The sequence below is a fragment of the Myxocyprinus asiaticus genome, chromosome 8 (genome assembly GCF_019703515.2).
Source record: "Myxocyprinus asiaticus isolate MX2 ecotype Aquarium Trade chromosome 8, UBuf_Myxa_2, whole genome shotgun sequence".
NCBI lineage: Eukaryota > Metazoa > Chordata > Actinopteri > Cypriniformes > Catostomidae > Myxocyprinus > Myxocyprinus asiaticus.
Genome location: NC_059351.1, coordinates 26,825,467 through 26,842,452, shown reverse-complemented (window position 1 = coordinate 26,842,452; position 16,986 = coordinate 26,825,467).

Sequence of the window (16,986 nt, the reverse complement as noted above, 5' to 3'; positions counted from 1 at the left end):
GTAAAGTGCACATAAATCAAGTCAAGTGGTCTATGATGTAAAAAAAAAAAAATAAATACTGCATATTGTACAGTGTATTTCACAGCAGGCACATTTATAGGCTTTCATCATTACTGGGGAATCTGGGGCCCATCAAGTACACAATCTTTTGTACTATGATGTTGTATACATTTCTGGTGAATGCTTTCATTTCTGTTGATTTTAGGAGCATCATTTGAACATTTTCTTTAGTAGCCTATATATATTGTGTAGCATTAATAAATAGACTAAAAACATATCGTCACCTTTTCACATTACACAGCACAAGATGAAGTTTATCAAAGATACCTTTCTCAAAAGCCTGCTGTAGCAGTATCATGATACAATGATGGTACAATATGGTAAAACCTTGGTATTTTTATTATATACAGTAGGCCTATATCATGGTATTTATATGGAAGACTACTCCAAAAAACATGGTATTGGTTTGTTTTTAGCACTTTTAAGTGCTTTCATGCAATGTAAGTGTTTTGAGACACTTTTATTTAGAAAGTATCTTTACCTTGTCTTCACAAACTTTAGCTTCTAGTTATGTTAGCTTGAGAAAGCCAACATACTGTTATACTATTTAAACTTATTATTAGTGGTGCTTGCGGACACCTGTGCTATGACTTTTGTAAGGGGTGGGGGGTATTGTGGATAAACCATCCCAAAAAGTCCCATTGACTTAACATTGGGAAAAATTTTGTCAGATCATATCTCCTGATCAGAATGACGTAGACACATGTGGGTGCTCTCATTTGATTCATGCTGGTAAGCTGTGTTCAAACATACCCTGTGTTTGGGGGTAAAATGTACCACAGGGGTAAAAAGGGGGGCAAAAAACTGTACCAAAAAGTCCCATAGTTCCTACTAATGGCAGTCAATGCAAGAAAGTTGTCAGATCATATCTCCCAATCAGAGTGACAGAGACATGGGGGCGGGCTCATTTCAATCGGGATACCAATCACTCTTTAAGTATCATCTTGGAAATGGCATAGCCACGCCCTAACAACCATTTATGGGACCCTAGCAACCACCCCCCATTAACTTCCATTCAAAATGTCTCAGAAGGATATCTTCAGAACAGAATGTCGTAAACACTTGGGGATTGGCTCTTATGAGTCAGGTTAGTAAGCAGCCAATAAGAATCTCTCTGTTCACTGGTTACCCACGCCCTGGCAACCATTTAGAGCACCCTAGCAACCAACACTATTGCTTTCACTTAGAGTGATATCTTCGGATCAGAATGTCCTAGAGACATGACAGTTGGCTTGTTTTAATTGGGTGAGCAATCAGTCTACAACTATCATCATGGGAACTACTTAGCCACGTCCTAGCAACCATTTAGAGCACCCTAGCAACCAAACACCATTGACTTCCATTCAAAATCACTAAGATGGGTATCTCAGGATCAGAATGTCGCAGAGACTTCCGGGTTGACTTATTTCACTCAGAATAGCAAGAAGCCATGTTAAGTATCACCTTGATAACTCCCTAGCAACCATATGGGCTTACCCTAGCAACCAAGTAACAAATCACATATCTCTGCACCAGAACATTGTCGACACTTCCGGGTTGATTTTTCACTCAGGATGGCAAGGAGCCTTGAAAAATATCACCCTGGTAACTGTCTAGCAACCAGATGGAGTTACCCTAGCAACCAAGAAACAAATCACATATCTCTGCACCAGAAAATCATAGAGACATCTGGGTTGACTTATTTCACTCAGGATGGCAAGGAGCCTTGATTAGTATCACCCTGGTAACTGCTTAGCTACCAGATGGGGTTACCCTAGCAACCAAGTAACAAATCACATCTCTGCACCAGAACATCGTAGAGATTTCCGGGTTGACTTGTTTCACTCATGATGGCAAGAAGCCATGTTTAGTATCACCTTGGTAACTGCCTAGCAACCAGATGGGGTTAACCTAGCAAACAAGTAACAAATCACATATCTCTGCACCAGAACATCATAGAGACTTCGGGTTTCTTTCATTTGACTTATGGTAGCAATGAGCCTTTTGATTATCACCTTGGCACCAGAACATCGTAGAGACTTCCGTGCTGATTCATTTATTATTTTTTGTACCTGAAAAGAAAAACAGAAGTTATTTATTTTTTTATTTTTATTCATTCAACTTGTGATTAATAAATATAATTGTTGGGGGAGTCCACGGACACCATGCGAGAAGCAGACGTGTGAGACACGAGCTCTGCCAACTTTGCTAATTTTTAAAATTATTTTCATGTTATAATCCAGTGAGATTCGATACACCCAGTTACATACTTGCTCTTTGAGGTAAACATGGCAAAGAAGTCAAAATCCTCACTGTGGAGACATTAAAAGACTGAGGCCTCTGACGGGCCTGCGGACCGGGGACTCAATTTGGACGGCATGTCGGTAGATGAAATTCAATACGTCGATCGATTACGCTGATGGAAACAAAATTCCCTGCTCACAGAGTCCCGGCTCGCAGAATTGCTGAGGGAGACAGGCCCCGATCGATTCTGGCCAAATTTCTGAAATCATCCGATAAAGATCTCGTGTTGTGCCAGGCGAGGAGCAAAGGAAAGCTTTCTTGGAGGAATCACAATGTATTCTTGTTTCCAGACTTTGCGAATTCGACAAGAGGGGAACGCCATCGGTTCAAGGAATGTAAGAAACTCTTACACCAACAGAAGATCACTTTTGCACTGATGTTCCCAACCAAACTGAGAACAGAAATGAAGAATGGTCGCAAAGTATTTACATGTCCAAAACAGGCACTCTCCTTCATAAATACATTGGAGTAAGCCATTTGATGTTTCTTATATTAGTGGACTGACTCACGGTTCAGGCACTCTATTATCTGAGGAAGCTGGGTGCCATTTTTGTTTCTTTTTGCACTGGCTCCGCCTAGCGGCTGGAGTTTGTTTTGTGGCATGACTCCAAGAAACTTTTGCATTGATGGAAGATCATTTTTTACACTGAAGTTCCCAGCCAGATTGAGAATGACCGCAAAATATCTACATGCTTACATAAAGGACGTCTTTTATAAAGTTGACGGGCTGAGTAAGTTGTGGTGTATTATTTATTTATTTTTTTTAACAATTTTTTGTGCGGCCTCCGAGTTAGTTTGGCTCTTGATCATCCGAGGGACCGGGATGCCGGTTTTGTTTTTCGTGCTGGCTCCGCCTAGTGGCTGGAGCTTGTTCTGTTGAATAACACTCCTTTGGAACAGCTGTGGATAAATCTGTTTGTTCTTTGTGCTTATTCCTCCTGCTGGCTGGAGTTTGTTTTGTTGAGTATTTTTAAGGGACAGTAGAATGATTATGTCATCTGCTGCACTCATAACAGCCGGCTCACTGAACAATTGTTTGTCTCTCCGAGGAATCTGAATGATTTTATATCAGCTGGAGTTTGTTTTGCGGAGGATCACATCTTCGAGACGGTTCTGTGAATGAGTCTACATGTTTTTTCTGTTATTCTGCCTGTTGGCTGGAGTTTGTTTTACAAAGTATTTTCTGTTATGTAATTTTGCCTCACAAAATTTGTATAGAAGCACCGACTTGAGCAATCCGATGGCAGAGTTGTCTTGGGGGCTCTCGTAGGCGTACATGGACTCTTTGAGTTTTGAGGGATTGACGCCGCTTGGCGCTGTCATGCGCAGGGTTAATGCGCATGTTTTTCTTTTTTCTGTTTGTTTTGTTCGGGGGGAAGTTCAGGGTTTGATTGTTGCATTAATGGGGAATGTGGTCTGTGTAATCTTGTTTTTTGACACACAATTTTTTTTTTATTATATCAATATGTCATCCTGGTTACTTGCATAACCTCTGCTCCCTGATGGAGGGAACGAGACGTTGTGTCCATGTAGTGACACTAGGGGTCACTTTTGGGAGCCCGAAACACCTCTGGTCTTTGATAAAAGGCCAATGAAAATTGGCGAGTGGTATTTGCATACCACTCCCCCGGACATACGGGTATAAAAGGAGCTGGTATGCAACCACTCATTCAGGTTTTGTGCTGAGGAGCCGAGACAAGGTCCCGGCCATTTCAGCGGGTAGTTCAGCGTTGTGGTAGGAGGGACACAATGTCTCGTTCCCTCCATCAGGGAACGGAGGTTATGCAAATAACCAGGACGTTCCCTATCTGTCACTCACTCGACGTTGTGTCGATGTAGTGACACTAGGGGTCCCTATACGAAACGCTACAACTGGCTGAACTGTGTTACGTGAACTGACGTTGTGTGAAGGGTAGACCACTGTGTGCATCGTAGCCAGCACACCAGGCTGACACGTAACCTCCCCCAACGCTGTTATGAGTGTCGAACGGCCCTTCGGGGACAAGTTGACTGCCCAAAAGATAGAGACAGGCTAGCCCAGTCGTGGCCTCTTATCCTCTTTTTATTTCCTCTCCCCCCCCCCCCCCCAAAAAAAGGAATTAACCGACTGGGGCCACCAGGTCTATGTCGGGGGGGGTGTCCCTCCCAAGGGGAAGACACCGCGGAGACCACACCCCGCCCAGTGAAGGGGTGGGGTATTTGAGTGGAAATATGTCACATGGTCTTGCCGAGCTTTGTCGGAAGTATGTCATGTGGATAAGTCCCATGGTAGGTCCTACCCTACGGGGGAGGAGTTTCTACAAGCATGGTGGCTGGGGCAGTGGGGCCTCTGCCCAAGGAAGACGCAGTTTACCAACAGGGAAACAAATTAGCAGAAGATATACATCGCATGGCGTTACCTATGGGGAACCACCACATGCGGAGCACCTACCCCAGTACAGGGCTTAGTTAGCACATGTACTGAGCCGCAGTGAGTTTCTCCATGAACTCGACTGCCACAGGGCTCGGAGGAAATCATCCAGGGAACACAGTTTGTAAACACTACTGGGAGTCAACAGCGCACATCTTCAGCTCAGGGGAGGTGAATGGCGTTATGCGCAAGGGATACACCTGGCCAGCTGTCCCGGACTTACCTGCTTGTGCCTGCCACTACACGGGATGAAACCGGTTCCACCCAGAGATTGTAGAACCTCGCAAAGGTGTTGGGTGTTGCCCAGCCCGCTGCTCTGCAAATGTCTGTTAGAGACATGGTCAAGGCCCAGGAGGCCGCTACACCCCTGGTAGAATGGGCTCGTAGCCCTGCCAGGGGCGGAACATCCTGGGCGTGATATGCCATTGTTATGGCATCAATGAGCCAGTGGGTGATCCTCTGCTTGGAGACAGCGCTTCCTTTCTGCTGTCCACCAAAGCAGACAAATAGCTGCTCAGAGACTCTAAAGCTCTGCGTGCAATCCAAATAGATGCGTAAAGCGCGCACCGGACACAGCAACGTCAGGGCTGGGTCTGCCTCCTCCTGGGGCAGCACTTGCAGGTTCACCATCTGGTCCCTAAAAGGGGTCGTGGGAAACTTGGGCACATAGCCCGGTCGGGGTTAGTAGCCTGGACCGAACTCCAGGCACATTTCGCTGACAGAGAATGCTTGCAGGTCTCCTACCCTCTTGATGGAAGTGAGCGCAGTCAGGAGGGCAGTCTTCAAAGAGAGTGCCTTAAGCTCAGCTGACTGAAGGGGCTCAAAGGGGGCTCTCCATAGACCCTGAAGAACTACAGAGAGGTCCCATGAGGGAACGAGGCGCGGTCTGAAGGGATTCAACCTCCTGGTGCCTCTCAGGAACCTGATGATAAGGTCATGCTTCCCTAAGGACTTACCGTCCACTGTGTCGTGGGGTGCTGTTATAGCGGCTACATACACCTTCAAGGTGGAGGGGGACAGCTGCCCTTCCAACCTCTCCTGCAGGAAGGAAAGCACCGATCTGACTGCGCATCTCTGGGGGTCTTCACATCGGGAAGAACACCACTTAGCGAACAGACGCCACTTCAAGGCATACAGGCACCTTGTAGAGGGGGCCCTAGCCTGAGTGATCGTGTCTACCACCGCGGGTGGTAGGCCGCTTAAGTCTTCCACATCCCATCCAGGGGCCAGACATGGAGATTCCTGTCCCTGAGAAAGAAGGTCCTTCCTCAGGGGAATTTGCCAGGGGGGGGGGGGGGGCTGTCGCAAGGAGCATAAGGTCCGAGAACCATGTTTGGGTGGGCCAGTAGGGTGCTACCAGGACGACCTGCTCCTCGTCCTCCCTGACCTTGCACAGGGTCTGTGCAAGTGGGCTCACTGTGGGAAACGCATATTTGCGAAGTCCAGGGGGCAAGCTGTATGCCAGCGTGTCTATACTGAGAGGTGCCTCGGTCAGGGCATACCAGAGCGGGCAGTGGAGTGGGCCCGTCCAGGAGCCGGCGGCTGCGTGCCCGTTGCATACAGCGCCCCAGCCCGTTTTGGAGGCGTCTGTCGTAACCACAACGTGCCTGGAGACCTGCTCTAGGGGAACGCCTGCCCATAGAAACGTGAGGTCAGTCCAAGGGCTGAAGAGGCGGTGACAGATCAGCGTGATGGCCACGCGATGTGTCCCATGGCGCCATACCCATCTCGGGACTCGAGTCTGAAGCCAGTGCTGAAGCGGTCTCATATGCATCAACCCGAGCGGAGTGGCCACTGCTGAGGATGCCATATGCCCCAGGAGCCTCTGAAACAGTTTCAGTGGAACCACTGTCTTCTGTCTGAACGCCTTCAAACAGGTCAGCAGCGACTGTGCGCGCTCATTCGTGAGGCGCGCCGTCAACAAAACTGAGTCCAACTCCAAGCCAAGAAAAGAGATGCTCTGAACCAGGAGGAGCTTGCTCTTTTCCCAGTTGACCCGAAGCCCTAGTCGGCTGAGGTGTGAGAGCACCAGGTCCTTGTGTGTACACAACACATCCCGAGAGTGAGCTAGGATAAGCCAATCATCGAGATAGTTGAGGATGCGAATGCCCAGCAGAGACGACGACTAAAATAAGAACAATTACAGGGCCTGGGTAAAACCCTTCAGGGTACTATAGTCACTGTAAATTTGCAATCCGTTCTTATCAATAACACTTTGCATGCTTTAGGGACTTTGTCAGAGAAAACAACTTATGTGTGTATCGTTAGAGATCTAATGCAGGACCTCCTCAGGGAAATTAGTCCTCAGTCAACAGTCTGAGTGGTGGAAGGATTCCAGTTTACCTGGTCTCCCTAGACCTTGTCGAACAAATCCTTAGATCTGCTACTATCTCCATTGTGCAACCTTCACAGATACATGTGGCATATAGTTTTGGCATTGAAATTCCAAACCATGTAAATCCTCAGAACCTCAAAATAGGATTTATCCTCAATCTACCGTCATAGGCAGAATATATACAGACTAAATTCCATATTTAATGTTGGTTTTCAGAGAGGTAATGCACACATTCACCTCAAAACACCACCAACACTCGCCAACCATGATGAGGACCCCTCGCTCTACCTTATCTCTAACCTAAACCTGTACCAAGACAAAGAACATTCATTGGGTTTGTCCAAACGCAACCCCTTTGTAAGAGAGGTGACTAACTAATTCCATGAACAAGTGTCAAGGTAGCATGTCCATCAAAGATGAAGGAACAGAGACAAAGGTAGAGCGAGCAGGCAATTGCTGGCTCGTTAACACACCAGCCACCGAAGTCCCAGTGTCATACAACCGCCATGATACAGCCACTAAACTAAGGCTACCATACCAAACGGTGTTCTTAATGGTTCCCCAAGGAGCCACCATGCACATTGATGATATTGTCCTCCATTATCTCAACTTCGACAAACATGACGCAGAAATTGAGATCATGGACGCATTTAGAGGTCAAAGCCTCACCGTTGATGACACCCTTCGACAGCAGCTTCAGGCTGAAGGGTTGAAATTAGTGAAGTTCAGTCTCAAACCGACTGCCTTGACCACTATATTTCCTAGTCACATAAGCAGATCATCATCTTACCGAGAACACCCTATCAGTTTGGTTGCCCTCTGGCTCCTCCTTAGTGGTTGGATCATCATCACAATTATTGCACACGCCATGTACAGGTACATTCAACACCTACAGGCCAGACTGGACTCACTTCTCATACAGCCGTGTTTTACACACCAGTCTGAGCCCATCACACAGGTTAACCCCAATCATTTCCAAGGATAAGTTTTTTAAATTTTAACCCTCCTTTCCTCTAACATTTTGTTCCTTGTAACCAATGTCAGGTTCTATTTTGATTTTGTGTTATGACCAAAGAACAACAAAGGATTGTGTTATGGTTAATGCTGTGCCTTCCAATAACTTGAAATGTTTATGTGTGATGAATGTAGTTTTAGATTTAGCTAGAAGTTCTATGCCCAGATGTGCCTCAATCTCTGTCCAGACGATAAAGCCTCTGTGAACTCTAATGAACTGTATGGACTGTGCAACCATTTTCTTTCCTATCAGGAATACATGGATGGCATAACCCACAGGTTACTGTGAACCAACAAGAACTGTTCGGCCCTTCAGTTGCTCTAAAGATGTTGGACAACAACCAACTCTTCAGACCAAATGTTGGGCCTCGTATTCAGATAGAAGACAAAGGCAGGCCTAACACAGTCGTAAAAACCTAATTCAAGCCCTCACATACCAGGTCATAAATTATGCTGATAAAAATCGTGCCAAAATCAAACAAAGGGAGTCCAAAACAGACTACAAATCCCATGAAGCCTTGCTCACTAAAGGATCGAACTCTCAACTCCTATTGGATGAGGCATACAACAGAACGTCCCTCAAACCATGACATCATCAGGAGCAGACATACCTCTGAAATGATTTGCTTCCAGCAACATTGTTTGCAGTGTGTAGATGCAGCTCATCGCTGCTCTCAGGTGCAACCTCGTGACACAAGGAAGTAACGTCCGACTTGAAACTATGGCCATACAATCTCCATCTCGCTGGACGAGTTGAGACTACTCTGTGTTCAACCGCACACTAAAGGATCCCTATCTTGTTAAATACAAAGAAAGGAATATGTTATGATGTTTCTTTTAACAGCACAAATCAGCACAAATGAATGACACCGGTTCGGAGCAATTTGGAGTGACGTCACTGCTCCCGAAAAGCTATTTCTAATGAAGATAAATAGTTACAGTGTTTCTTTCAATGACACAAATCAGTACAAATGAACGACACACCGGTTCAGAGTGATTTAGACCACATGGGGTGGAAAGTGATGTCACTGCTCCCAAATACTAAATACTCTAAGCTGTTATTTTGTTGTTATTTTGCAAGCCATCTTAAAAGGATCTTTAATTTTATCTGTCGTTCTTTTGATAAACATAGTTAACTGAAGAACATAGTTACACGTACTTAGACATACACAACAGACTGCACATGTGCGAGAAGTTGACAAAAGAGGGTTCCCTTCTAGATATTTGGGAATGAAAAATCCCATGGCACACCACTGTCCTACATAACCATCATCGATAGTTTTCCTTTTCAAGAACTTGTCTATGTTTTCTGTCTATCTTAGTAGCATGAACTCGTAATGTTTGAAATTCGGCTATGCAAAAAACACAAGTAACATAGGTATACTGTATAATAAGGTCACAGATGCCAAGAGCACTAACTGGATAATGAAAAACCAACAAATTTGTGTCTTTTCCAATTTGTAGATTTGTTCTTGCAAATTAATTCTTGCAACGGCACAGCAAATACATTTTTTATTTATTTACTGTATTTTCTGGAAATAAAGTCGCACCTGACTATAAGTCGCACCAGGTCAAAATTGCGTTGTTGATAGATAGAAAAAAAACACATAAGTCACACTGACAGAGGTTGGATCCAACACCGGCACTAGGACTCGGGAGCAGCCGCCCAGCTTCCATTCACTGGTTCAGATGTCAAACGCGCTCCATGAAGATTACCTCAGAATCTACACGTCGAATCACTGTGTTTTTGGACTGTTTAAAACAGGAGACTTTGCTTTTAGTAATCGTATGTAACAGTTTCTCATATTCTTTTTATTTTTCATGAGAGAAACACAACAAGTAAGCCACATCTGTTCATAACATCTGTAACTCTATTCTGTGCACAAATAATGTAAGTTATGAATGTAACTATGGATCTGTGAGACCAAAGGATGACCGTCACTACAGTCTAAATAGGATGATAACCTTCATTCCACCTTTCCTCGAGACCTTATGTAACAAAGTCATGCCCATGACCCCAGAAGCGGAACTTCACGCACTATAAATGTGGGTTGAACTTCCAGCTCATCCTCTTACCTTGAATGCCCCAGTGTTCAGAGTGACAAGGATAATGATGGTCATCATTCAGTCTCACAGATCCATAGATACATTCAAAACTTATGATCTGTTTTGACCTTACTCTGACCGTCACTACGGTCTAAATAGGATGACTCATATCAAAAGGGTCACGAGGAACTGAAATATCTACATGATCAGAACCTCGCTGGGCAACAGACATCAGAACTGCATTGCTCACAGGTGTTGCACAGGTCACGTCAACTCTGTAAAATTTTGTAAATGTACATGGTGTGGACCATGATGCTGCAGCACAAATATCTCCCACAGGAACTCCTTTCAGTGCAGCCCATGAAGTGGCTACATTTCTGGTTGAGTGGGCTCGTATTCCTGTAGGAATTGGAAACCCTTTTCCTGCAAAAGCATGAGAGATGACATCAATCAACCAATGTGACAAATACTGCTTGGGGAGTGGTAACCTTAATCTGGCTTTTCCATAGCTGACAAAAAACTGAGAATGAGACTTCCTTAAAGGCTGAGTATGAGTTACATAGGTACGTAATGCCCTAACTGGACATAGAGTAAGTAACCCCTCCTGCTCTGCCTGTGAGGAGGAAGAGGGTTGAAACTGAACCACCTCCAGTACTTGACTTTTAAACTGGGGATTAAGCGCTTTCAGCAAAAAAGCAGGATTAGGCCAAAGTGACACCCCCGAGCCATCTGCTTTCCATCTTAAAGAATCCTCACTAACAGAGAGAGTGTACAGTTCTCCTACTCGTCTGGCAGAACAGGGAGCCAATAGAAAAGCCGTCTTGAGTGATAAAGCTTTCAATCTGCTTCAGAAATCGGCTCATAGGGAGATTTAGTGAGAGAGTTCAAAAGGAGAGGTAAGTCCCAGCTTGGTGCCCGAAAAAGTGCGGCTTGGACACAAGCGACGAGTTCCCAGGAACTGAAACACTAAGGGATGTCGACCCAATGGCAGGCCATTCACCCCTTCATGAAATGCTGAGATAGCCGAGGCATAAACTTTAATTGTACTAGCTGCTTTGCCCTGATCCAACTGAGACTGCAGGAAGCGAAGAACAAGTGGCACAGGACAGACTATGTTGTGGAAAAATGTTGAAGATTCTTTCCCTCTCTGCAAGAAATCTCTCAGAGTCAGGGGTTCCAGATGCCAAAGGTAAAAGTTTATTGAGCAACCAATAAACCCGAGAAGGCCAGCTGCCTGTTCTGGCTTCACTGTTCCACACTTCCAACTTTATACACTTCTGCTATCTCCATAAATCGCTCAACCTGTTTATCTCCAACCAATGGACTTGCATCTTACATCATTTCAGCTCGCCACCATTATTTCTTAGACCATCTGACTCCTTTCTAATGGTGGAAACCTAGCAACTTATCTAATTTTTAAAAAGAACATTTATTTTTAGAAAGTGTACATTTCAAACAAACAAAATAAAGTAATAATAACACAATTAGTCTTCTTGTCATTAACCATAATGAGCTTCTTGCTTAATGACTACACTGCACATCATGAGTGTCTGTTTTTGCTCTGTATGTTGGCTGAGCATGTTCCACACATGTGCTTTTCTCATTACAATTGGTTATGTCACATCTCTACAAATCTCTAGTTTATATAATGCTTGTTAATACTTTTATTTCTATGATTAATATTGAAAATATACCATATATATCCCCCCTTTGAGACTTTTTTACAGTCTCACCCCTAATACCCTTTCCCAGAGTGCAACCTCACAAGTCAGCCTCCTTCATTCCTGCCACGTGACTAATATAAGTCACACATTCCTCTACCAACGACTGCCCTTATGAAACTGCACTCCGGAAATGAGACCAAACATCTCCCTCCACATTTGACTAGGAAGGAGTAAAAGATCTCATCTCCCTAACTAAATTCTTTCTTGGGGGTAACATTAATCAAAAACCAATGAACTTCTTGTATAAAGCATGTGCGTGTAGTCTTAGCCTATGATGTAGAGTATATCAATGATTACACTTATTTTAGTAGATTAACATACTTCAGTAATTAAACAATATTAGTAAATTGTTCAGCATGAGGATATGTCCCACGGTGCCAGAGGAAATCACAGACATTTCCGATAGCCTGGAGCGTTATCTGGTGGTGTTGGAGAAGACATGCTGTGGCTATCATTATTCCCACTTTAATTAGCCATTGTCTCCATGACCCAAACAGGTTATCAAACCAGTTTCCAAATTGTTGGTCTCTTCCTGCATTCATAGTCACTTCCTCTCTTAAATTTTTCAACTTCTTCATTGCTGCCATAAAACAGCCATCAGGAGCTATATTATTTGGGATATAAGAACAGTCAGCTCTGAACATTACACAGACACCTCCCTTCTCTGCCAATAGCCAATTTAGTGCCTGCCTATTTTGCCATGTCATTTTACTTGTAGCAGCCAGCTGCTCTCCTAAGGCTTTTAATGCTTCATCAGTGTAGTTAATGAATCTTTGCTGATTGTAATAAATGTAATTAATCCATTCTGCATTCTTATTGGGTGTTATCCATACGAATATAGATTCAAAGCCTGATTTTATTTCATCTCTAGCTTTAAATTCCTGTGGTATCCCTCTGGGTTGTCCAATTGCATCTAAGTAAACATTAGGTCTGGTTTGTATGCTCTCTTTACGTTTGTTCTGGACAATTTGTCTTGGTTCAGTCTGGGCTTCAGATTCTTGGGGGTCCCATGTTAACATGGTCACTTCTTGCACCAGTCTTACTCGAGTACATATTCCTTTCCAATTTCTTGGTAATATAGCTCTCAACCTTCTTCCTCCACAAATCCAAAAATAATCTGCTATAGCTGCTGTTTGTTCCTCATAGATTTTTATGAGAGGGGCAACTAAAGTTTGGTTTTCACAATTTACAAGGCAAGTTCTTGTGAGCTTACCCACACATCTTGGACTCTCTATTAGTGTAAAATTCTCCTTTACCGTGGCCATTGCAAACAATATTCTACTAAACTTTAACACTTCTTCTTGATCATAAATTTTTTCATCTAGATGCCAAATACTGCACAGTTTCCTTGAAATTCTCCCATATCTACCTCTCCTTTGGATTTATTAAAACACTCATATTCTAGTTCTCGATTTATTACATATGTTAAAGGGCTTTCTCTTTTTCTTGTATCTATTCAAATATATAAACGTTTACAGTCATCCCCACATCCTTCCTTGTTGTAGTATTTTTTAAAGTCTGGATTTCCTAGGAATGCCAGACATTCAGCGGGACAAAAGGGTGCTTTTTCCCATTCAACACATCTTTGTGAATAATATTGTGCACAATGCATATAATCATAATGGTCGGGGACTACAGTGAGCTTCTTCATAAGTGATGGTGAACATAACATGCAACTAGACATTCCTGATTGTTTTACTGTGTATTCAGCCCATCTAAACCAGTCATTTTGGTGTGCATTTTCTAACAGACTTTCCTTTCTCATTGGTGGGTCTGCATCATAATCTGTATCTTCATAAATCATTGTTAATGGTTGTTGTATAGGCTGGTATGGAGAAGGTGGAGGCTTTGTAACCTGATATCTCAATCCTGTAGTCTGAGGATTTTCTTTATGCTTAGTCTTTGATTCTGCGAGCTGCTCCTCATAATCATAGTCATCATATGAGGGGTCAAAGGACCTCTTTTTAATAGACTGATTTACTTGAGTACCTTGTGTTGATTCAGTGCCATTACGAGGACCACTGGATTTGTGAAGGGGACCATTCGAGGTCAGCAGGGTTGAGAGTGGGAAACTCAACATTCCATGGGTCTTCTGGAGATTGTTCTCTGGACGGCCTTGGGTCTGGGGTAACTGCTGCATCAGGTGTATCAGTATTACTATCAGTGTCAGGACTTCTTTCACCTTCATGTCCTGTCTCCATTGCCTGTGGTACATCCTCCTGCATCTGCCCTTCATCTCCTGTCTCAGCATCTTCAGTTGCCCTAGAATGAGGTGTAACAACATTACTACCTTCTCCTTCCTGCTCTTCGCTTCCTTCCCCTTGTTCTTCCCTTTCTTGGTCATGAACTTCAGTTTCTCTTTCAACCTCAGGGGAAGTCACGTCTGAGTCTTCCTGTTCCTGTTCTGCTGTATGTACCTGGCCTTGTGGTAGTTTTTGCATACGCGCTCTGGTGCAGTGATTTAAATGATACCACCTTGTGTTACTTTCTACCTGTACTGCTGTTGGGGTTGCCCTTACTACTTTAAAAGGTCCTTCCCTTCTGGGTTCATTCCATCAAAAACTCTCAGGTACACTTGGTCTCTGGGCACTACTGGACAGGGCGCTTCTTCTTGTCTGGGTCCCCTGTTCTGTTCCTGTGAATAAATGGCTTCATGTATAGCAGTTCGTAGTCTCATGTAAGCCCTTAATTCCATCTGCAACTGTTCTAAAGGTGGGCCTTCATAGGGACCTCTCAGGTATGGTACTGGCATAGGGTCTTCCTGTTAGCATTTCATGCGGTGTTAGATTAGTGATTCTACTGGTCTGCATGCGGTACTGCATCAGTGCAAGAGGTAAAGCATCAACCCAATTTAGTTGAGTGTCAGCACAGATCTTGAGAATCTTAGCTTTAAGTTTAAGAGTTTAAGAGTTCCATTTACCCTTTCTACCATTCCCTGTCATTGTGGGTGATAGACGCATCCCAATCTTTGTTTTATCCTTAGCTGTTGTATCACTGTTTTCACTGTTTTTTGAATAAATGCTGAGCCATTGTCAGAACTAATTTGAGATGGTATGCCAAATTTTGGAATGACTTCTCTGGTCAGACATTTGATCACAGTTTGAGCTCCCTGGTCTGCTGATGGTACTGCTTCTACCCATCTGCTGAATCTATCTATTATCATCAATATGTATCTTTTGCCTCTTACTGATTTTAACATGTCTACATAATCCATTACCAGATGTTTAAATGGTCCTTCTGGAACTGGTATGTGACCTATTGGTGCAGATGTACCCTTCCTGACATTATGTTTAGTGCAGATTTCACATTCAGCTACAAATTCATCTACCATTGCCTGTAGATATGGGGACCAATATCCTTGTCGTTTTATTTTTCTTATCACCTACCCCCTTGCGCAATGCTCAAAATCATGTGCATCTGAGATTAGAATATTAAGAAGTGCTGTTGGAGCAACCATGTGTCCTTCATGGGACCACCATATGCCATTTACATCTCTACTTACACCTCTGTGTTGCCAGATTGTACGTTCATAAGGGCCAGCTTGATGTTGCATTTGTGCAATATCATCCAATTGGGGTTGGGGCTGAATTAAAATTGATGCAGTTACCATTAGTGCTACTTGGCATCCTGAGTCTTTTTTGCATAAATGTCAGCAGCATTATTACCTTGGATGACAAAATCGTTGTCTTTCTTATGGGCTTGGCATTTAATGATAGCCAATCTCTTTGGATGCATCATTGCTGAGATTAACTTAGTTATCTGATCACTGTGTTGAATTGGAGTCCCATCACTCTTCTTAAACCCCCTTTGTTTCCAGACTGCCCCGAACAGATGACACACACCATGTGCATAGGCTGAATCTGTGTAAATGTTTACAGTTTTGTTTTTAGCTAGTAGGCAGGCCTCAGTGAGTGCTTTTAGTTCAGCGATTTGTGCTGAGCATGGTTGTTCACAATGCTGGACCACAACTGGAACAAAATTTTTGTCTTCTCTTTTGACAATGGCACGATTCCCCAAATGGTCTCTAAAGCATGACCCATCAACAAAATAGTCTGTTTCTGCATCACTGATTGGTGTTGATTCTAGGTCTGGTCTTAACCGAGTGAAAGCTAGGGACTCAATTACACATTCATGAGGTGTGCCCTCTCCTTCTAGAGGAATGTAATTAGCTGGATTTACTGTCGTGCATCGTCTTATGGTAACGTCTGGGTAAGTTAGCAGTGTTGAATATGTCAAACACCTAGCTTGAGTTAAAACAAATCTTCCTTGCTCCAAACATTCTGTAAATGTATGATGAGTGTAAATCACTACTGGGTACCCCACTGTCACAGAAGAGGCTTTGTCATGGGCATAGTATACTGCAGCAAGCCCCTGATATCATGGTGGGTAGACTTGTGCCACGTTGTCCAGTTTGGTACTATAGTAAGCTATTGGTTGCTTTTTCCTTCCACTACAGATTTCCTGCATTAAAACTGCTGATGCATATCCATCCCTTCTGTCTGCTACATACAAATGGAAAGGTTTGGTATAATCTGGGGTAGCCAGAGCAGGTGCTGTCAGAAGCTCTTTTATTAACGACTCAAAGGCTATCAATGCATCAGTATCCCATGTTAGTCAAGCTCAAAGATTCTGATGCCGTTTGTTTCATCAATGCCCTAAAAGGGGCCGTTTTGATAGCATAGTCTTCTATCCAATCAGCACTAAACCCTGTCATTCCTAAAAAAAGGTCATCATCTGTCCCACTGTCTGTGGTTGATGTGCTTTATTAATTCCTTCCAACTGACTGGGCAATATAACCTTAGTTTTGTGTGCAATTATTCGTCCTTGGAATTCTACCTGCGGAAAACAGTATTGCAGTTTCTCTTTAGAGACCTTGTGGCCTCCCTCAGCCAATTTAGTAAGTACCTTGATGGAATATTGGTGGCATTGTTCTAATGTTGATGAGCAAATCAGCAGATCATCTACATACTGTATTAATGTGCTATCACGTCTGAGATCTTCCAAATCAGTTTTTAACACTTGGTTAAACACATGTGGTGAATGCTTGAATCCCTGGGGCATTCTGGTGTAAGTATACTGTTTACCTTGATAGGTGAATGAAAAAAGATGTCTGC